Source organism: Rhincodon typus, chromosome 5 (assembly GCF_021869965.1).
Source record: "Rhincodon typus isolate 14 chromosome 5, sRhiTyp1.1, whole genome shotgun sequence".
NCBI classification, from domain to species: domain Eukaryota; kingdom Metazoa; phylum Chordata; class Chondrichthyes; order Orectolobiformes; family Rhincodontidae; genus Rhincodon; species Rhincodon typus.
This window is the reverse complement of record NC_063336.1, coordinates 66,250,865-66,274,714: the sequence shown is the minus strand read 5'-3', so window position 1 is coordinate 66,274,714 and position 23,850 is coordinate 66,250,865. Positions and strand designations below refer to the sequence as shown.

The window sequence follows — 23,850 nt, the reverse complement described above, 5'->3', positions numbered from 1 at the left end:
ATCCTCATAAGGATTGCCATGGAGAGGTATGCCTTGCAGAATGTCAAATTGTATCATATCATTCTGAACATGTAGATGACTATGTGGTGGTCAAAATGTGTAAGGCTGAGGTGAAACACTGGCACTGTGTAAGGGTGCTCATGTATATGTCCTGGTGAGTAAAACTGTGGAAGAACTCAGTTGTAAGGTCAGGAATGAGAAAATTCTTCAAAGCTCCGAAACTTCCCATGTTCTCTTTTTGGGTCAAACTTGCTGTACTACTACGAATTCAAATTTTAAGAAAAAAAAACCTCCAATGATTTTTTTTTTTGGTTGTGTGCAACAGTAAACTGAAGATGAGCTTGTAATTTACCGTGATCCAAGAATGCAACTGGCGGCTTGGCAAACTAATGGCACAATACACTAAATGTGTTTCCTCTAGGATTTCAAGGAAATTCAGGGAAAATTTTGATTAGATTTTAATGCAACTGTAAAAAAGAAATAGTGAAGTTTAATGGAATTAATAATCACAGGAAATCTTACCCTGAGGTACTGCGGTGTCTCATGTTCCTGAAAGTAAATACACAAAGATGTTTAATTCTTAACTCCGAAGAGATGATGATAATCAATGACACGCCTAGCAGAGGCATCTGTTTCAAAATTGTACAATGTTATTCATTATCACTGTGAAGCACATTATGTCTTGTTTGATTTGTAAGGAAAATAAGAAGTGTCAGAGAATGTTAGTAAGATCAGAATTAGCTTGTTGAGTGTATTCAAAAGTGGATTGAAAAGAGTTGCAGAGAACAGGATTCCTGAGTTCATACCAATGCAGAATCTTCTATTTAGCTCATTAATTCAGCAGTCTATTTGCACTAAAAATGAGCTTTGCTTTGCTTAGGTGAAAAGAGTTCAAGACTGTTCTGTGCTGTAGATTCTTGGGAAGTAAGCTCTGAATGACCTAATTGATCGCTGCAATTTCTCTTGGCTAGAATTGGGTCCAAGAATAATTCTTCAGAGAATGGTGAATATGTATACAAATATTTTGTGGTGATATTTTTGTTTCTTCTTTGAAGAATTTACTTTTTTGTTTATAAAACATCAATATTTTGGAATTAATGTTTTTCGTGTCATGTTGCTTTATTTCCTAGAGCTGTACGGATTAAAATGTCACATTTGCTTTGTATATCCTCGAATGTGAATTAGTTTGTAATTAACACTTTAAATCGCCTGTTGGTGCTGTGACATTTAATTGAGAGAATTGAATAGTAAATGTACATTGGAAAAGGTTCATTGGTTTGCAGCTTGAAATAATGCCTGACTGGTGAAGCCAAGCCAAAAGCAGTGCATAAAAATGGTTAACATGAAAAAAACATTCATTGACCCCGCAGAACAGAACATTAGTCATAGTAACCTGTGCTAAAGGCACCCACAAATTTGTGGTTTTTGAAGGATCAAGAGCAGTTATGCGCAAGAAAAACTGTGATGGTGGTGAACCATCTTGTCAAGCTGTTTTTTGCCTTGCTATGTCCAGTCTGCACCTTGAATCCTGGTGGTTCCTGTTTTGGAATCCCATTCTTATGTTTTCCAACTGATTGTAATTATTGGTTCTGAATGATTGTTATGTGTTAATTAATATATAGATTTATTGAAGACATACAGTTGATATTTGAAATTTGGATAAACTGGCCCAGTTTATGGGAAGAAAGTGGGCATTGTTTACTTTGATAAAGGATTAATTTGGATTGATACAGAATTATCAAGCTGGGGGAGATAGAGTAGGGCCATTGAATTAGCTTGTCTCGCAGTGCAGCCCCCACTCTGCCTCCAGAACCCCAGAACCAGAGAACACTGATCTAACATAACATGACAAAAGCACATTTACACAGTACGTGATTAGGATCTGGAATAACAGGTTGAGAGTGATGGAAGCAGATTCATTACAGGCTTTGAAAAGTGAATTAAATAATTATCTGAAGACAAAAAAAATGCAGGACTCTGTGAATAAGGCAGGAAAGTGGGTTGCAGTGTTGGCGCCCGTATCCTTTCCTGTACACAATGCACTCAGCCATTTTTTGATACTGTATGGAATGAATTGAATTAGCTAAAGAATGGCATCTAAGATTCTGGGACCATCAGGCATAGACCAAGATGGATGCCCAGTTTAGAGATGTGCTCTGGATTTTTCCCTGTTTAGGACAGGTGGCATTTTTGGTTGAAGATGGCTACGAATACATGAATCTTTCATTTTGCGCTGATGTTTTGGACTCTGCCATCATTGTGAATATTCATGGTATTTTGTTTCCTTTCAGTTATTCGATTGTTCACCTCATTCACTGCATGTAGCAAGACTGCAGAGCTTTGATCTGGACTGTTGGTTGTGGAATGGCTTAGCTCTGTCCATTGTTTCCACTGCCTGCAATACATGCAGTCCTGTGTTTAGCTTGATAAGATTGATATCTTAATTTTTAAGTATTCCTGAGGCTGCTTATCACATGCTCACCTACATTGTTTATCGAAGCAGGATTGGTGTCCTGGCTTGGTGATAATGGTAGAATGAGGACTATGCCAGGATGCAAAGTTGCTGATTGTAATTAAATATATATTTGCTCCAGATCGTGACTGACAGTACCATGTACATATGCAGTTTTGAGTTGCCGGATGTTTTCTGGATAGGTCCTATTTAGAACAGCATTCCCAAGTAATGTGGCTGAGGGAGGGACAGGACTGGCAGCTCAATATTCTGGGGTACAGATGACTATAGAATGGATAGAAGGGGAGGCAAGGGAGGAGGTAGAGTGACATCTTTGACTAAGGAAAACATCACAACAATACTTAGAGAGAATATTCCTGACATTGTCCAGTAAAGCTATATGGATGGAACTGAGAAATAAGAAGTGGTGATCACTTTGATGAGATTGTACTATATGGCCCCCAATATTCAGTGGAAAATTCAGGAATGAATATGTAGGGAGATCATAGATAGCTGTAAGAACAGCAGAATTGTAATAGTAGGGGATTTTAACTTTCCAAACATAGACTGGGATTGTCAATAGTGTTGAGGGCTTGGATGGGGAGGAATTTGTTAAGCGTGTTCAAGAAAACTTTCGAATTAATATGTAGATGGCCTGACTAGAAAGGGTAAAACTTGACCTCCTCTTGGAAAGTAAGTCTGGGCCAGTGACTCGGGACTAGTGATCATTATTATATTAGCTTTATTATAGTTATGGAAAATGATACGCATGGTTCACAAATTAAAGTTCAAAATTGGGGCAAGGCCAATTTTGAAGGAACTTACAAAAGTTGATTGTGGGAGGCTTTTCGCAGGTAAAAGGACGTCTGGCAAGTGGGAGGCTTTCAACAGTGAGATGAGTGTTCAGGGACATCATGTTCCTGCTAGTGTGAAAGGCAAGGCTGGCAGGAGTAGGGAACACTGGATGATGAGAGATAGTAAGAAAAAGAAGAAGGCATATGTCAGGTGTAGAGAGCTGAGATCAAGTGAATCCCTTGAGGAGTGAAGGGTGTGTAGGAGTACAGTTAAGAGGAAATCAGGAGGGCAAAAAGGGGACATAAGATAGCTTTGGCAGATAAGGTAAAGGAGAATCCAAAGAAATTCTACAAGAATATTAAGGGCAAAAGAGTAACTAGAGAGAGAATAGTGTCCTTTAAAGATCTTTAAGGTCATCTAGGAGTGGAACCACAGGAGACGGGTGAGATCCTAAATGAACATTTTGCGTCGGTATTTACTGTGAAGAAAGAAATGGAAGCTAGGCAACTCTGGGAAATAAATAGTGATGTCTTGAAAATAATCCACATTAAGGAAGAGAAGATGTTGGAGGTCTTAAAATGCATATGGTAGATAAATCTCCAGCACTTAATCATAGGTATTCCAGTACATTGTGGAAAGCTAGGGAAGAAATTGTGAGGCCCCTAGCAGTGATATTTGCACCATCGACAGCCACGGTGAGGTGCCATAAGACTGGAGGGTGGCTAATGCTGTGCCATTATTTAAGAAAGGCTGCAAGGAAAAGCCAGGGAATTACAGATCGATGAGCTTGATGTCACTGGTGGGTAAGTTGCTAAAGGGGATTCTGAGAGACAGGATCTGTATGCATTTGGAAAGGCAAGGACTGATTAGGGATAATCAGCATGGCTTTCTCTGTGGGAAATCGCGTCTCACAAATTTGATTGAGTTTTTTGAAGAGGAGGTCAAGAAGATAGATAAAGGTCAAGCGGTAGATGTTTCTACATGGACTTTAGCAAGACTTTTGACAAGATTCCGCATGGTAGACTGCTTAGTAAGGTTAGATCATATGGGATCCAGGGAGAACTAGCCAGTGGGTATAAAATTGGCTTGATCATAGGATTCAGAGGATGGTGACAGAGGGTTGTTGTTCAGACTGAAGGCCTGTGACCAGCAGTGTGTCACAAAGATCGGTGCTGGGTCCACTGTTGTATGTCATTTATATAAACGATTTGGATGAGCATATAGGAAGCATGGTTAGTAAGTTTGCAGATGACACTAAAATTGATGGTATAGTGGACAGTGAAGGTTAACTAAGAGTACAATGGGATCTTGATCAACTAGGCCAGTGGCCCGAGGAATGGTAAATAGAGTTTAATTCAGATAAATGTGAGGTGTTGCATTTTGGTAGGACAAACCAGGGCAAGACTTACACAGTTAATGGTAGGGCCCTGGGAAGTGTCGTTGAGCAGAGACACCGAGGGGTGCATGGTTCCTTGAAAGTAGTGTCACAGGTAGACAAGGTGGTGAAGAAGGCATTTGGCATACTTGCCTTCATCAATCAGAGCATTGAGTACAGGAGTTGGGACATCATGTTACAGCTGTACAAGACATTGGTAAGCCCACACTTGGAATACTGCGTACAATTCTAGCCACCCATCTCTCGGAAGGATGTTACCAAGACTGAAAGGTTTGAGTTATAAGGAGAGGCTGGGTCTTTTCTTCCTGGAGTGTTGGAGGCTGAGGGGTGACCTTGTAGAAGTTTATAAAATCATGAGGGGCATAGATGAAGTCAATAGCCCAGGAGTTTTTCCAAGGGTAGGTCAGTCCAAAACTAGAGGGATTAGGTTTAAGGTGAGAGGGGAAGGATTTAAAAGGGACCTGAGGGGCAACTTTTTCACACAGAGGATCGTGCATATATGGAACAAGCTGCCAGAGGCAGCTTTAGAGGTGGGTGCATTTACAATGTTTAAAAGACATTTTTGGGCAGGTACATGGATAGGAGGGGTTTAGAGGGATACAGGTTAAACACAGGCAAATTGGACTAGTTTAATTTAAGAAATCTGATTGGCAGGATGAGTTGGGCCAAACAGTCTGTTTCTGTGCTGTACGACTCTATGATGCTCTAAAATGATGGAAAGTATCCACATGTGAAGAAGGCATTTTGGCTCCACAAGGACTGAGTTGTGATCACTCCTCTAAATATATATTTACAAAGGCGGGTGGGATAAGTGAGGATGAGGTCAATCCTCCCCCAGATATTTGCATATTGCTCAGATTCTGAACCACACTGTGTGACATAAGGTGCTGCTAAAAGCAGGTGCCATCTTGTTTGCATATTGTTGCAAACTCTGTTACTACTCTGTTTAAGTTTATAGACTTGCAAGCATTTCCCTTGTGTTGCTCCTCTCACTACCTGTTGCAAGCTCAACTATATCATTCAGTAAAAACTGAAAGAATTGCGGATGCTGTAAATCAGAAGTTGCTGGAAAAGCTCAGCAGGTCTGGCAGCATGTGAGGAAGGGTCACTGGACCTGAAATGTTAACTCTGATTTCTTCTGACAGATGTTTTTGTATATCATTCAGTACTTGTCCAGCTTGGTCAGTAGAGATGCTACTGAGGCAATCTTGGTACTGGTCATTGAAATCCATTATTTTCCCTTGCTGTCCGTAATACAGTTCTCCTAATTTGGCACAAATGCCCAGATTTTAACAAGGAGGGATTTCAGAGTAAACTGATCTTGGTGTGTCTTTCTTTGGCATGAATCTGACACCGAAATTACTAAGATAGTTAAGAGGTAAAATTCCACCCTGTTGACAAAACAACATTTTCTCTAGTACAGTTGCAAACATTAAACTGAGAATTGGTGGTTTTGAAGTGTTGATATGTGGAAGGGAATGATGCACGTAATAATAATAATTAAAATATCAGAAAATGAAATCAATTGAATTTCAATAGTTGAATAATTATTTAATTGAATAATTAAATCACATTTAACCAATTTATTGAAGTTCTATGAAGATGTAAAGTGCTGTGGACAAAGGAGAGCCAGAGGATGCACTGCACTTTGATTTCCAGATGGCTGTCGATAAGGTGCTTGTTGTTGCAAAAAAAAGGCTCATGATATGTAACAGATAATATGTTGGCATATTAGAAGGTTAGTTAGCAAACTGTAAACAGAGTAGGCATAAATGGATCATTTTTTGGTTAGCAAAATCTACTAAGTGGTGTGCCGCTGGGACCAGTGCTGAGGCCTCAATGTTTTGCACAAATAATGAAGGAACTGAAGATATGCTAACTTTATTGGTGAAACAAAGATGGGTTGGAAAGTAAGTTATGAAGAGGAGATAATGAGGTTATAAAAATAGGTTAAGTGAGTAAAAAGGATGTGGCGAATGGAGTATAATATGAGTAAATTGTGATATTGTCCATTTTGGCATTTTCACAAAAAAATTTCACATTGTCTAAACAGCATTGCTCTGAGATGTAGAGGGATGTGGGTGTTCTAGTGCATGAATCACAAAATACTTGTTTTCAAGTACAGCAAGAAAGTTATTGTTTTCGTGAGTGAAATTCAACACAAAAGTAGGGAGATTATGCCTTGGTTATATGGGGTGTTAATGATGCATCTCACCATGTACAGTATTGGTCACTTTATTTAAGGAAATATGTAAATTCTTTGGAAGCATTTCAGAAAATGTTGACTGGACCTGGAATGGGCAGGTTGTCTTGCAAGGAAAAGTCAGATAGGCTAGGATTGTACCTGTTGGAGTCTAATATCCTGTTAGGGTATAACAAGGTGAAAGTGTAAAGGCTATTTCAACTTGAGACAATCCAGAACTAGGGGTTGCCATGTAAAATAAGAGGTCACCCTTTATAAGCCGGATATGAGGAGAATTTTTTGAGGCTTATGAGATTTTGGAACTCTTCCTCAAAATGTGCTAGTGCAGGATCTTTGAATATTTTTCAAGCAGAGATAATTTCATGGTAAACAAGGGGGTAAAAGGTTTTGGGGGGATAGGTGGGAACCTGGACTTGAGATTGAATCAGATCTGATTCAATAGCACAGCAGGCCGACTTGTACTCCAAACTTTTATGTTATGTGTGAATTAATACCAGATCTTTGTCCTCTGAGCATAGAAATGAAATGTAACCTGAGTTCGATCAAGTTCATTGGATGAACAGCAAGAACATGAGATTTGTGAAGATCGTATTGCTATCCATTGTTTTACTGAACTAAATAAAACCATATACTGAGAGTATTTAAGCTTTTTCTCTTCATATGCATATCATAGAGTTCATATATGACATTTAATTCACTAATGTGGACAATTCTCAAGCTGTGAACACTAAATGTAATGCTCTAATTTAGGCTTTGTAATTGTGTCTCTGATGACTAGTTACTGAACTTGCTGGGCTTTGAAGGTTGGACTTCTGGAGCAGACAATGCTTGTAATTTATAGAGAACAGTTTGCTTTCACCCTTCTCATGTACTAATTTGATGGATACTAGTCACACATGGTCATCCACAACACAATATATCAATACAAAGACATATAATCATCTAAAAATACTCTCGCCCTATTCCAAATTTGAGGAAAATTACCATTGGCTGTGGCTCAGTTGGTAATATGCTCATCCCTGAGGCAGAAGTTGGGACTTCAAGTCCAACTTCTAGACCTGAGCACAAAAGTCAAGATAAATACTCAATGTTAGAGGCACCGTCTTTCTGGTTAGATGTTAAGCTGAGACCCCATCTACATTTTTCAGGTGGAAAGCCAATAAAGATCCTGTAAAAGATCCTATCACAGTATTTAAAAGTACACCAGGTGAGTTATCCCCAGCAAACTGGTCATTTTTCACTCCTCAACCACTACTGCTAAAGGAGGTCTTGTGGCTCAACACCCCTGCCTCTGAACCAGAAAGCCCTGGATTCAAGACCAATTCCAGGATTTATTAATCTTGGAAATAGTGTTCATGCTGTAATTTTAAAGGTTATTTTTCAGCCTGCCATCCATCCCACACTTCCACACTATACTCTCAAGAAAGAAATGAGTGAGATTACATGCCAACCAAATGAAGCAAATTGCCTGGTTATTGTCACCATGGTGGTCAGTAGAAGTTTGCTGTGCAGTAAACTGGCGGTCATGTTTCCTATGTTACAGCAGTGACTATACTTCAAAAGTAATCCATTGGATGTAAAGCACTTGGAATACCCTGAGGTTGTATTATCAATGCAAGACCAATTTATTTTCTTTAATAAAAAGGACACAATCAAAGATGGGAATATAAATTAATTTACTGCATTGTTTGCATTAAATACTATGACTGTCTTACAATGTCTTCTAGTTCATCTGTCCCTATGAGCAAGTTGGCTGTGTCAGGGCCCTTATTCTGACCACTGGAGGGTAACCTGCTTCCTTGTTATTGAGGAATGTTGAAGGGATAATAATACTCATCTGTTGTTTAATTTAAAGGTGTGGAACGTCTTGCGTAGCATCATGTGAGTCACTGGAAAAAGTATGTGCATATCAGTAAGATTGTAGGCACACATGACTGATATGAATTCTGTTGGTTTGCCTCTGGGATGCTGTACTTGGACTACTGGGTAAACAGAAAAGTGACAGACTTTGTGCGGATGTGGATTGTGATTTTCACCTAGATGCACAAAACTGTAGGTACTAGAGATAAATATTGCTGCTAGCAATTATGCAAATCCTGGTCAAAGTTGAGAGATGATTTAAATGCTGGGATAAGCCTTCATTTTATTTTAAATGAGCAGATGGAAACTTGATACTAAGCCCAGTTTTTCTGTTGACCCAGGGGATAGGAGTTGGTTCAGATTTGATGGGAAATTTCTTTTATTATAATGATTCACAATTTCTTGGAGACTCATACTGAAATACCACATCTCTGGTGTGGACTTTATTTATACTGCACAGTTCCCACAAAGTAATGGTATGAGTGAGTTTCATGTTGTGCCAATATCTTTGCCAGATCTTTGTGAGGTTGATTGATATTGCTCTGCCCACTCACTTAAACACAAGGGATTGCAAATTGCTGGGTTTAGACTAGATTTCTCTCAGCAACATTGCGGCTGTAAAATAATTCCACAGGTGAATGTGTTCACAAGTTCAAAATAATTATGGCAAAATAAAATCTGTGCTTTATATTTTTCAAAATGTTGTACCTGAATCCACTAAAACTTCATTTTACCTTAGATTCAATGTACATTATGTTCAAGATACATAAGTACATACTTATGATGAATATGAGAAAGGGTAGAAAATATTTAGGCTCATGTTCAGGCCATAACTTGCAGAAATTAGGCCTTGGGACTCATAGAATAATTCTGCTGAGTTTCGGGGTTATATAATCATATTAACGCAGAAGAAGAAAAAATTGGTCCATCGAGTTCTTACTTGGTCTCTGTGGAGCTTTAGTCAATCCTCACAAGTTTTCTTTTTCCCTCCTTCAAGATTCCATGCAATTTCATTTTACTATCATTCATGATCTCTGCTGCCATCTTCCTCACAGGTAGTGAGTTCCATGCCATTACCATTTGTTTCATAAAGACCTTCTTCTTCACGTAACCCTGTATCTTCTGTCACAAATCTCAGAGCTATCATGGTGAGTTGTGGGTTTGGTTGCAAACATTTAATTTGAAAATGCTTCACTGGAGGCACTGGCGATGTTACCTAGCAGGGTGACAAACATTTGCAACCAAACCCACTGGCTCGTCAAGCATGTCTACAACCTCATCCACAACATGAGCTACAAATCTTCTTGAAAACTTCATAGCTATCTCTTTTAAGACCAGAAAACATAGGAGCAGAAATTAGGCCATTCGGCCCATCAAGTCTGCTCCGTCATTCAATCATGGCTGATAAGTTCCTCACCCCCATTCTCCTGCTTTCTCCCCGTAACCCTTGATCCCCTTGATAATCAAGAACCTATCTATCTCAGTCCTACTATCAGTTAATTGCAACAGACTTTCTTTGTCAACTTTATCTAAATTTGGTTTCATATTCTACACCTCTATCAGATGTCCCCTCGATCTCATTTACTGCAAGTACGACAATCCCGATCTAACCTGTATGTAAAATCACTCTGTTGAAAATCTCCAGGCAGGTTTCCGCCAGGTCAGTCTGAGCTAACTCTGATGCTGGAACTGCATGTACCACTCAGTTTCTGAACATATTAAAACTGGCTGCTTTAGGAAATTCAGATGCCTGCAGCGCTTCATCGAGCAGTTCGTTCCATGCTCGCACCAACCTCTGCATGAAAACATTGCGCCTTAGGTCCCTTTTATATCTTTCCCCTCTCACCTTAAACCTACGCCCTCTAGTTTTGGACTCCCCTTCCCTGGGGAAAAGACTTTGTTTATTCACCCTATCCATGCCCGTAATGATTTTATAAACCTCCATAAGGTCACCCCTCAGCCTCCGACACTCCAGTGAAAGTAGCCCCAGTCTATTCAGCCTCTCCCTATAGCTCAAACTGTCCAGCCCCAGCAACATCCTTGTAAATCTTTTCTGAATCCTTTCAAATGTCACAACATCCTTCCTATAGCAGAGACACCAGAATTGCATGCAGTATTTCAAAAGTGGCCTAACCAATGTCCTGTGCATCCACAACATGACCTCCCAATTCCTATACTCAATGCAGTGACCAACAAAGGCAAACATACCAAATGCTGCCTTCACTATCCTATCTATCTGCGACTCTACTTTCAAGGAACTATGAACCTGCACTCCAAGGTCTCTTTGTTCAGCAACACACTCCAGGACCCTACCATTAGGTGTATAAGTCCTGTCCTGATTTGCCTTTCTAAAATCTAGCACCTCACATTTATCTAAATTAAACTCCATCTGCCATTCCTCTGCCCATTGGCCCATCTGATCAAGAACCCGTTGTACTCTGAAGTAACCTTCTTCGCTGTGCATAATCCCTTTGTGTTGAAACTTCTTGCAGTTGTTTTTCATTTAATTAACACTCCGGTCTTTTGTTCTCCCTTTCAAAATGAAGAACTTAACATTTTCCCACATTATACTCTATTTGCCAACTTTTTGTCCACTTATTTAACCTATCAGCATTTCTTTATAAATTGTATATATCTATAATGTCTACAGGTTTGACTTAAACTGTTTCTTTCAATTTCCAGTCGTCAGAGTTTGATAGCCTTTTCCTTGAGTATTTGCAGTGTCCTATTTCTACCTGGTGAGGAGCAGCTCCAGGACATCATCCAAAGTCCTAATATTCTTGTGCAAAAGTTACTACAGTGCAATGCACTGAATCATAGAAACAGCACAGAAGGAGGCTATTTGGCTTGTCTGGTCTAAACCACATTCTAGTATTTCAACTTGTTCCTATCCTCTACCCTTTCCTTGCAGGTATTTTATCTTCAGGTGTGTATCCAGTTCCAGTTTAGAAGTTAGACATAAATCTGATTCAACTACTTTTAACCAGCACATTACTGTTTCTAACCACTCACTGCATAAAAATAAAACCTCATCTTTGATTCTTAATCATCTTAAATCTGTGTCCTTTGCTCCTTATTCCTCCACTCCTCTCTATCTACTCTGACTCAAAAATACTTGAATAATTTTCACGTATGTCTGTGGGCAGAGTTCGGCTTCTTCCTCTGGGAGCATTGGGTGTAAAATCATAACAACACTAAAATCACTGATCCCACGCTTCCATTAGGGAACTGTGTTCAAAGGGATTATAGGCCAAATAATGAGCTACAATGTCATACCCTTATCTCCAGTCTGTGCTCCCTTTGAGAACGGTGTAGGAGTGCAGGATAATTGATTTCACCCTGTAAGGAGTTGACTGGGCTAAACAAAAATATCAACATAAAAGTCATATGCCTTTGATATCTTGGTGGTTGTTATAAAGTATAAATGAATGGCTTGCTTGTAATGTGCAGGATTAAGTTACTGTACATTTAGCTGAAAGCCCTGATTAATTATAGCACTGTCTACCGGTGTTCTTGTCTGTCCCATCTTGGGTTATGCTGCTGCCACTTAATCGTTGGAAGTGTCAGGCTGTTTCGATAGGAAGGCATTACTTTGTGATGAAGAAAACACTTTTAGTTACTATGCCAACCGAGGAGGTAACAGATCTGAAATCAATCTCTCAAATGCTAACTGTTTTAAAGGCAACTGGTTTCAAAGCATAGCAAGCTTCTGCTTTGTATGATAACAAATATGCCGATAATAAGGCACTAAAACATGATCCCATGGGAAAAATTGATCTAGGTTTTGTTAACTCATTAACTCTCCTGCTGTGTTGATTGAAGTTTGCCCCCTAACCGGATGGATTGTTTTATTGCTTTTCCACAATATAGCTTGCATCTTTTCACTGGTAAGAGGTCTGTGATACTGGGGAAAGCAAGCATTGTTTTTGGTAAGTAAAGATATGACTTAGTGCTAAAAGCAGCATAGCTGTTTGTGACTGTCAATCAGTTGCATTTTTTCGATTTCAATGAGCTGAATTAATGCAAGCAAGGCCAGCTGCCAGGTACCATTTGACAGTTGACAGGAGATAGACTGAAAGTCATTTCCTAGATTCAGAACTGCAGGATACTCCATTTTTTCATCCAGCTGACAAAATAGTTGTATGGCTGATTGGTTAAAAAGATGTAGTATCCTTCTCTCTGAAGTTGTAAAATGAGCAATTATGATACTTTTGTACAAAGAATAATTGTTAGAAAGGAGCAAGCTACAAGTCTAAAACATATTAGTCGGATGGTGCAGTAAACAATGGCTCAAATTCTACAGTCAGTTTTCAGCCCCCTCTTTCTGATGCTGACCAGCCAGAATAATTGCCTGAGGAGAGGATCTGCACAAAAGCCCTGCTCCCATTTTATGAAAGTAACTGCTGTATTCTAGTAAGTGACAGAATGGGTGAGGTAAGGAATTAGGGCAACAGTTGGGTAGAGTTTCAGGGAGAATCACATGATAAGGTGGCATGTGCGAAGGGTGCCAGGTTACTAAAATGGTGAGATTGAGTCAAATCAGGAAGAAAATTGAGGTGGAGTAAGAGACTTAGAGAGGAGGCAGCATTTCAAAGGGGAAGATGGTGGTCAGAGGGAAGTAGGATAGGGAAGTTGTGTTGGGCAGTTGAGGGTCAGGGTGGAGTTGGAGAGTTGCAGAGAGTCAGGATGGGAGTGGGGTCAGTAGCTACTTGGGAGTTAGGTAGGGTTTTCTGATAACATTTCCAGGATATCCACCAGGTAAGTTGGAACCATCTGAAGTCTTTAACCTAACTCAGATTCAGAGACTGCTTTTTGGAGGATGCTTTGGTGCAGAGGAATTTCCTGTTAGAAGTTCAGATTTCACAGCCAATTCCTGCAGAGTCATTGCATTGAGACTTCCAGGGAATCTAATACATATCTTGTAGTATCCAGATACCAGAAGATCTGGCCCGTGATTTATACATTCTTTTCATTTGTAGGATAATGTTAATATCTCACTCACCTGGTTTTTCTACAGTTTTTCTCATTTCTCTCCTGAAAACAATTACTTTAAAAAAATCATTCCATGAGTGTGGGTACCTTAGCAATATCAGGATTTGTTTTGCATCCATCATTACTCTGTGAATGTGGTAATGAGCTGTCACCTTGAATTCAACACAGCCCTTCTATCACCTACAAGACACAGTAAGGAGTATTATGAAGTATTCCCCACTTTTCTGGAGTAGCGCTGCTCCAACAACACTCAACATCATTCCAGGCAAAGACGATTTGATTAGCAACCCATCCACCACTGGCAGAGGTGGTAGGTGCATACTATATACAAGATGCAGTGCTGTAACTCTCAAAGTGTTCTTTTATAGCATGTTCCAAATCTGCTATTTCTATTATCTAGAAAAGGACAAGGACTGCAGATGCATGGCAGCACCACTACCTCATGGTGTGGAATGATCACACCATTCCTTCAGTCTTTCTGGATCTCCTTCCTTTTAAATGCATTGGGAAAATACCTACACTACATGCACTGCAGCTATTTAAGGACGTGCTTTGCCAATAACTTTACAAATTTAATTAGAGATGGTTGATAAATCTTGGCCTTGGCAGTGATATGAAGATAGCATGAATAACAAAAAGAAATTAATAGTCAGATCATAATTTGGAATGCTGAGCCACTTATAAAATGTAATGACTCTGCAGTGACAATAATGCCTCCTTGATGAGGCACTTACATTTTAATACTTGTGACAGAATTTAATATCTGATCAAAACAAAGAATATTTACGCTTGGCAGTCCATTTCGAGGAAGCGCTGTTTTCAAATTAGGGATTGCCCTTTTAAGAAAGAAATGAGAGATTTCTTTGCCTCTGAAAGTTGTGCGACTTTGGAAAACTGTCTCAGAAGGCGGTGCAAGCAGGCTCATTGAAATAGCAAGAACTGCAGATGCTGGAGTCAGAGATAACAAAGTTTGGAGCTGGAGGAGCACAGTAGGCCAGGCAGCATCAGAGGAACAGGAAAGCTGACATTTCGGGTCGAGACCCTTCTATTTGTTATCAGGGTCATCGAATATTTTTAAGGCAGAGGTATACAGAATCTTGTTAAGCATCGAATCAGAGATTGTAGGGGATAGATGGAATGTGAAATTTTAAATGCAAATTGGCCAGCTGTGGTCATATTGAATGATGGAGCAGGCTTAAAGGACTGAATAGCCCACTGCTCCTACTTCATATTTGTATGTTGTGGATATTTGTATTTAGTTTGGTTCTGATTTGTATTTTTTACCTGACACCCGTCATAAGCGCACATTTTTCATTGTCTTAATTTTCTATCTCATTTTTCATCTGGCGAGTTTTGCATTTGTTTGCACTATTTTTCCTTTTGAGGAAATATACCACAATTGTATCCAAACTATTCCTTCATTGAAGGCAATCCTGAATTTGAAAACAGTGCTCCCTAGATCTGGACCACCTACAAGAGTAAATATTCTTTTCACATGCACATTGTTCAACTACAGTTTTTTCCACTAACCTTTAGCCAACTCTACTCATGCTCCATTGAAATTGACTGTTCCCCCAGTTAATTATTCTTCTTCTGGATTGTCTATTATTCCTTTCCACCATCATTCTAAACTTTATAATAATGATCACTGCTCTCTAAGCAGCTTCCCACTGACACTCGATCTACTGGATCCAATTCATCTCCAAGAACCAGGTCCAACAGTAAATCCTTTCTTGTTGGACTTACCACATATTACTGTAGAAAATTCACCTGAACAAAATCTAAGAATACTTGGCCCTCTCTGTCCTCAGTGCTTACATTATCCTAGTCCATATTTGGGTAATTACATTTTCCCTTCACATACCTGCAGTAACCCTGATTTAGAAAGTTTTACTTTCTCCCTTACTCCAACTCCAGTTATTAATAACCTGGTATTGTGCTGTAATACGCTTCCCTGTTTCCTATACACAGCAGAGCTTGTTTAAAGCCTTCCAACAGCGCCAACAAAATGCTCTGCCACGGAATTCAATCCCAACTTTGTTCAGGTGCAATCTGTTCAGCTTGGAAGCCATCCCTCTTGCATCATATTTCCATCAACACATTCATCCTCCTTCTAATTCCTTACTCACTAGTCTGTGGCTGTAGGAGTATTCTAGAAACTGCTATTTATAAGGTTCTGTTTGTTAATCTTCTATGTAGCTCCCTCAATTCTGACTGAAGGACCGCATCTTCCTTTCTAAAGCATATCTAACGAAGCACTTTCACTACTGTGCTTCATTCTTCTTCTTTCCCTGCTGTACAGCTGGTCTACAAGTGGTGCCACAGGCCTGGTGCATGCTGTACTTTGCTGAGGGACTGTAACCCTCACCAGTATCCAGAATGGAAACTGATGCTCAAGTGTAACCTCAGGAGACTCCTGTACTGTCTGGCAGTTAGGCATTCCACACTTGCCTGTAAGCCCCTGACCTGCGGTGTGACCGCCTCTCTGAACATGCTATCCATATAACTGTCCGTTTTGTCGATGAACCACAGTTGATCCCAGTCACTAAAGCCCAAGTTTCTCTCGTGATTCTTCATGCACCTATGTTCATTTAGATTATATGATACTTCAATGATTTCCACATGCCACAGGATGGGAATTCCACCTGGCTGAGCTGTCCTGCCATAAAGTAAGCCTTCCTTTGTACTACAAACTGAAGATTCGAGAAAGCAATTCTCCTGTAACGTTACTCTTTGTTTTTTTTTCAAACTCGGCCTTCTCAGCAGTTTTACAACTCTTTGCCGCCTGGAGGCTGACAAAGGTAGAAAAAGAATAAAGAATCTTCCTCTGTCCCTCACTGAACTCCTGTTCTCACCAAATTGCAATGATTCCATTCTTTCCCACTGCATTCTGTACACCTCACTTAAAATCGTTTATTTATACTTCTGTGATTTAAACAAGTCTACTATCTGACAGTCACGCCACACTTTTTATTGCAGTTACTTAATAATCTGGTCTCACCTTCTCTCCAGCAGAGAGCTTGATTAGCCCCACCCAAGCCTGGAAGAATTGTAAAACTTAAAAGTGATATTTTAAGTAAGATGCTAATTGCTAGCAAACAATGCTTGATTTTATGAGAATTTTTAAACAAATACAGTCCTTTACTCACCAAACTTGCAGTGATTCAAAATATAAACAAACCAAATATCACTTCATTTGTAGCTATATTTAAAGAAAGATAGAGTGTAATTACAGCGTGCTGCACAAAACTGAGCTACCACTTAAGAGTCCTGACAACCTGAAAGCAGAAATTCCTGATCATCATAGGGTATTTCTTTGTTAATGATATCAATAATTCACCTTGACGGTTTCCTGCAGTTCATGCAGTAAATTGAAATGTTGCAATTGCTGTTCTCTTGCAACACAAGAGGTTACATTACATATTAGAGTAGGAGGGGATTTTGGAAACTCAACCACCACCAAATACTTTGAGGCTATTTCTTTCTCAAGTGAGTAAACATCCTGGCAATGCGGAGCTAAAATGTTATGAAAGTGGACTGCCAACAAATTTTCTGTGTAGGTGGGGAAATTCTTCAGTTGCCAATTTAGTGAATTTTCTCCATACAGATGCTAGTAGAAGTTACAATATTGAGTAAGACTCAAAGCATTGTTAACTCAACCGTGGAAGCATAGATTTCTTAACCTTCATAGATCAAAGCCTTTTAACATTGCACTACTGACTCACTTAATGTTCTTTCACAATGGGTGAAATAAAGTTTCTCCTATGACTCACGATGGTTTACTGAAACCCCTTCCTTCTCCTGTGACCAGGAAGGAATGGGGGCGTGTGTTCTTTTGATCTCATACTTTATTGAAATAGGATCAGTTATGGGTCGGTTATACTTGAATACAGGAAATTCTTGTGTGAAGAACACTTGATACAGTTACAAAAACATTTCTAAGGACACCGAACCGTAACTTCAGTTTCATTTGTATACAATCACATTTGATATTCCTTATTCAACATTAACCCTGCTTGAAAGTGGTTCATTCATTGCATTCCTGACATGTTTGCATGTGGAACCATTCCACTCCTATAGAAGGAAACTGTGCTTGGAAGGTAAGGGGATTCTTTAATTTGTAAACTTTGGGATCTATTGACATAGTCTGGACCCTGATATGACTTTTAATGCCATTCACCACAACAACGGTTGGTGTTGGATAATGAAAGGATTGTGGTGATAAGAAGCGTAGGAATGCTTGTGTTTTTCATCTTCCTTGGAGGGCCAAAAGGAATCAGAGTTGTTCCCACATAGCCCTCGAAGCAGCCTCCTCTTATCCAACCTCCTGCTCCCAGCTGATTCAAATGTAAGACTTCCCTTCAGAATAAATATGAGATCCAGGGCTTAAATTGGCTGAGGGTGTCACTATATCATGCCTATCCAAGCTTTTCCCACCTGCTGGCTACAGTGTTGCTAGACTAACACCTCCCAGACTAAACCATTTGCACGCACAGTGAACTATTTTTTCCCCTTTAAATTTCATTTACAGATTGTACCTCTGCAACCTGACATTCTTGCTGGGTTACAGGAGTTCATGTGTTAGCATGGAAGTTTTTAAATATGTTTAAAAAGTGCTGTGCAACATAAAGTGAATTGGAAAGCAATTATTGTAGAAAATATGGATGATCTATTTACCTGTCAGTTCAATGCTGTAATTTCAGAAACAGTCTGCTTGTTTGGAAAACCGGAAGTATTGTGGAACTTGTGCCAACAGAATATGCTGGATCAGAGAATACCATATTAGGGAAGTACAATCTGTAATAACAAATCAAATTTGAGTACTTAAAGAAGGTAGTTGTATCCAGATGATGTGTACTTAATGCCCAGTATGACTTGATTTATGCAATTCCTTTGAATTACTTTGTTGAGTATTAAAATTAATTTAATATATGTGCTCTTTTTAAATGAACAACAACAGAACTGAAATGCAGTAGAAAAAGGTCACAAAACAGCTTTGCTTTTCAGGGATGATTATATATAGTTTTAATAGAAGTTTTTTGATGGGCACAATTCCTGAAAGAGTACAAGTTTGTTGAAAATTTTGGGAACATTGCCTACAGATTATTGTCATATACTAATAGTGGACAAGATTTCTTGTCATTGCATGTTCTGGAAAATTTTAGAATAAATTATTGATTTGACATTCCTCTACCTCTGGTCTTAGCACAGCTAAATCTCAATTGTTTGTTTTTAGTTAAGGTCTGCATAAACAAAGATGTAGAAATTCACATGAATACATTAGTATTTTGTCTACTCATGACAACAGTCCATTCTAGGCTTAATGAAATTGTTATCAATTTTGCAATTGTAACACTATAATGGCCCTCAACCTGTCTTCTTCCAACGCAGAACCCTTCATTTGAGTATCAGTGCATTACATTGGGGCATGATAAAATACAAAGTGGATATATCTGTAGGAGCGGGAGAGTGCAAAGAGAGACTAGGGATCAAAATTCAGTAACCTCCAAAAACATGAGAGGGGTATTGTGATGTGAGATTAACTTATGCATGTTCTTTCTGATACAGGCAGCAAATAAACTTCATGCTACTAGCACATGTTAGTGGTAGTAACATTAGCCCTGCCCTAAGCATACTGCAACAGACCATAATAGGCCATGACCTGTGCTCTGGTGAGAACAGTAGGAATTGTCCAGTTGTTCAGGCAGAAGTATTACTGATGCAACTCAATAGTCTGTTCCGTCACAGGCATATTGCAACATGGCTTTCATTATGCCTATACTGCCCATATATGCATGGGTTGCAAACAGAATCATGACCAAGTTGTAGCCATCCTCTGGTTTCCTATGTTGACTTGGCACAAAGTAAAAACAACATGACTTCTGTCAAGACACTGAACATTGGCAGAGGTTGGTTTCAGTTGAGGTGGGAGCACATTGCGTAGGCCTGGGTTGATGGCCTTATGCTGAGAACCGTTATCCTTCCTTCCCTTCCTATCTCTTAGAACAGGTTTTCATTTTTTGTTGATCTTCTCAGCATGGTATCTGCCATGTTTCAGGTTGCAGGCCTGGAAACTATTGCCCACCCATGAGTTATAGCATGTAGTCTTTGAGCAGATTATTTGTAGAGATAAAATATAAAGACTTCACCATGTGCCACACCATTCCCTATAGACTTTACCAATTGAACAGCAGTGCATGTCTCTAAACACTTCTATTAATTCAGCAACTAACCTTAAAATAAGCGATAGTGGTTTTTTCAAATAGCACTCTTTGGGCGTGGGGCTGGGCATCCTTATCGCTGCGGAACACATGTTCAGTTGTGTGAGAATAAGAGAAAGAATTATCTGATGCCTTGAGTCTGAAACCGGTACATGTGGAGTCAAATAAGTGTAATGTGCTGACTGATATTATGATCTGCCCACTCTGCATACTTCTGTTTCATAGTCTCAACATCTGCCATCTCAATCTCACTGAAATTGTCTGGTGTGGCTTGCATCAAGGGGTGCATATGATGCTGTAGACACCAAAACAGAAACCGTAGAACCAGAAGTCTGGGAGGCACGTGTCTGAAGGTTGCAGCCAAGCTGCTAAGCCACCCAGTTCAAGGGGCATTAGGGATGAGCAATAAATGCCAGCCTTGCTAGCAATGCCTACATCCCAGGAAAGAATAAACCAAAAAAATTCCTGCTTGCCCATTTTGCTGGGTTTGTGCTGATACTAACAGTGAATGAGCATTAAAATGTTTTCTGTATCTAAATTTATTTTAAAAATGCATGATTGGTATGCCTCATGCTGAGGAGTTTTACACAGGTTTATTATAACTCCCTTGCTTACATGCTGTTTTCTCCTTTTGATAAATCTCAGCATCCTGTACGCATAATTCACGGCTCTTTCAACTTGCTCTGTCACTTCAGTGGTTTGCACACATCTACACCTATGTCCCACTTCCAGCACCTACTCTAGAAATTTATCGTTAATTTTGTATCACATTTTCTTGTTCTTCCTACCAAAATGAATAATTTTGCTTATTTTTGTTAAATTTCATGTGCTGCTTGTCTGCACTGTCCAACAGTATGTCTGTAGCGTTTTGATGTTTAACACTCTTCCTAATACTTCACAATGCTTCCAATTTTGTGCCATCTGTAAATTTTGATATTGTGTCTTATATATCCTACTGTATGTCCTTAATGTTTGTCAAGAAATACCAATTTATGGGAACCCCACTGTAACCCTCACTGTAGGCTAAAAGAGACTCTTCACCATTACTCTGATTCCTATCACTTAATAAATTTCTTTGCCATGTTGTCACTGTCCTTTCTTCCATGTCACATCCAGACTCTAGGTGAGGTTCCGCAATTTGTTACAATGCTAGAAAGGAGACAGCAAATCTTAAGTTTCTGAGTAAGGAGGAATGAACTGTGCCCTGTGTTTATTTACCTGCCCTCTCAGTTCGTCTCAATAAAGTTAAATTAAAAATTCCTTCTCTTCTCAAATTCAGATATTAGAACTTACTTTATAAAAGGAACCAATTTAACCAGGCTTGCTTGTGTTTAAAGGAAGAGTTTATTAATTGTTAAATATGCGATGAATTAGTAACCCAACACATGCACACAAAGGTGTAATGAAACGTGAGCCCAAGTTTTTTTTAAAAAATGCACAAATCAGTCTGAGTTGTTGTAATTGAACATTGTAGCCATTGCAGAGGAAGCTACGAGTAGCGTTGATATTGATAGTTAAATCATTGTTTTCATGAACAAAAACAAAAATTGCTAGGAAAGCTCAGCAGGTCTGGTAGCATCTGTGGAGAGAAATCAGGGTTGATGTTATGAAATCTTTAACTTCTTTTGTTCTTTGTCATTGATTCACTTTTTGCATTGGATGTTTGTGCCTTAGAAGAATTTAAGTTTGTTGTAGACCATATAAATTTTTTAAAAATACCAGTCCTTACCTTCAAATCAACTGCCAAATCTTTTAGCATATTTTCCCAATTCATCATAACCAATTTGTCCCCCATAACTTCATAATTTCCAATGTGCAGATTTAAAATGCTAATTTCAGAAAGAACTATATCATATTCAAATGTAACATGAAATTCAATCATATTATGGTTGCTATTTCCTAATGGCTTCTGTAATGCAAGGTTCTCAATCATCCCTTTTTGATGACATAATATTAAATCCAAGTAACCTGATCCTTTGTTGTTTCTTCAACATATTGCTCTAAGCTCTATTTTCTACAAATATGAACTATCCTCCACTGCATTAGTGCTGATCAGCTTTACCCTGTCTTAATGTAAATTGAAGTAACCCATTAATACTGTATTGCTCACATCATATGCATCTTTAATTTGCTGCTATATATCACGGTTCATAACATTGTTAGTTTTGAAATGATGAATGGTATGTGCAGTGGTATAGGCATGGTTCAGTTAGTATTCTATATCATAAAAATAACATCTTTTTGCCATAAATTTATAAGTAAACAAAAGTGCCGTGACATAAATGAGTGTATCATCACTTAAAGAGGTTTAGGTCGGAAGTTCGTTGTTGACGGACCAAGATCAACTAATGTTCCCATTCTTGATTATCATGGTATGACCTTGATATGTAGCTGAGGACATTCTTGACTTGCTGTTCTGTTTTCACTGCTTGCTGAAATTGCCTGCTGGTCCTTTGGAACTTTATCCAAGTCTGAGTCAGCAGCTTTAAGATAGAACGGAGAAAATCAGTAGTGAAGTCCAGTCTGAATACTACCTGTGATTGATGTGTTATGTCAGGACCTTGTGAAATGAATTGCTCAATCAAACTTGCTGCACAGATGAGTTACAGCCATTGTTTGAGAACTGATAAGATAGACTATCACAAGTCACGTTTTAGACTCTTTTACAGTATCAGAGTGCAACTAGCTGCAGATATGTCATTTTTCTGGTTTTGACTGTTGCCTCAAATCAGCCAACTGACAGTAAATCAATGATCTATAAAGTCTCAAAAATGATGTCTGGGAACATATTGTTCATTGATAGCTGCTGGATTACTTAAAGTCTGTGGAGAGAGCTGAGGCAGGATTTCCATGGCAAGTTGGGTATTCAGGCTCAGAATTTCCTACTACTTGCCATGTGCTGATTCTAGATGCTTGACCATTTTCCGGGAGGTCAGGATGGTTCCACAACACCTCGTGGCTGCAGGCAGTTTGTGTGTACTTAACTGGGTTAATTTAGACAGAGTCTGCTCCTCCAGGCTAACTGGAAACTTGCAGTTATCAGGCATTTTCTCACTCTGCCTGAAACGTGGTCAGAGAGGCTGAAACCTATGTGCACAGGTCAGGTGGTAAGTGCTCCATTGCTTCTAACACCTTCTCATACCCTCAACCCCTACCCCTGCTGCTGAGGATGTACTATGGCTAAACAGTTAGCTGCAGCTCATCATTTGAAAGTCCGGCAGATGTGAGCATTTTTGCATTTATAAACTTTAGAAGTGTTGAAAATGTGCCTCAACGTTTGAACTTGCCTGCACCAGAAAGTTGTAGCGCTTTCGCTGCTGGAAGACATTCTGCTTTCTCTCCATTATTGGGCATGCAACCTTAGTTTAAAAGTGACTGCTTCTCTTGCTTTTAATTAATTGGAACAAAATCCAATTGGAAAACTGGGGACACGAGAGTGGATTACTAGGTAATTACTTGGCCTGGATGGCTTGCTTGCTAGGTAGGTAAAGGAAATGGGATGGAGTTAGATAATCATCCAATCTTCCCAAGGTATGGGGAATGTGCCAGAGAATTGGAAAGTGCCACTCCTATTCAAGCATGGATATGGGCACAGACCTAGCTTTGAAAGGCCAGTAAGTTTGATATAAGTAGAGTCCAGAATTTTAGGAACAGTTATTTAAGAGTAGCCAGCATGGATTTGCAGAAGGCTGACTGTGCTTCCTAATTTGTTTGAATTGTTTGATCAAGTAACGTAGAAGGTTGATGAAGGGAATGCTGTGGATGCTGTCCTTATGAGATTTAAGAAAGTGTTTGACAAAATAACTTATAAAGGATTGATTAACAAATTTGAAGGTTTTCAAATACCTGGTCACTGTCAAATTAGATTTTTTTAAACAAGGCTTAAAGACCAAGGACAGTGATCTATGGAAAATGGTTATTTTTCAGGCTG

At 39.2% G+C, this 23,850-nt stretch overlaps 1 protein-coding gene across 3 annotated transcripts in view; it reads left to right on the top strand.

Annotated features, from left to right (window-relative positions):
• The window catches only part of LOC109937079 (protein eva-1 homolog A), a 147,111-nt gene that overhangs the window by 50,720 nt on the left and 72,541 nt on the right, over window positions 1-23,850 (top strand). The window contains exon 1 of one of the 3 annotated variants that reach the window (XM_048596585.1): window positions 17,699-17,798. The exons of the other annotated variants lie outside the window; for them this stretch is intronic. The gene's annotated coding sequence lies outside the window, so the exon portion shown is untranslated. Of the gene's footprint in view, window positions 1-17,698; window positions 17,799-23,850 lie in introns of those variants that run through there. 3 annotated transcript variants of the gene reach the window in all.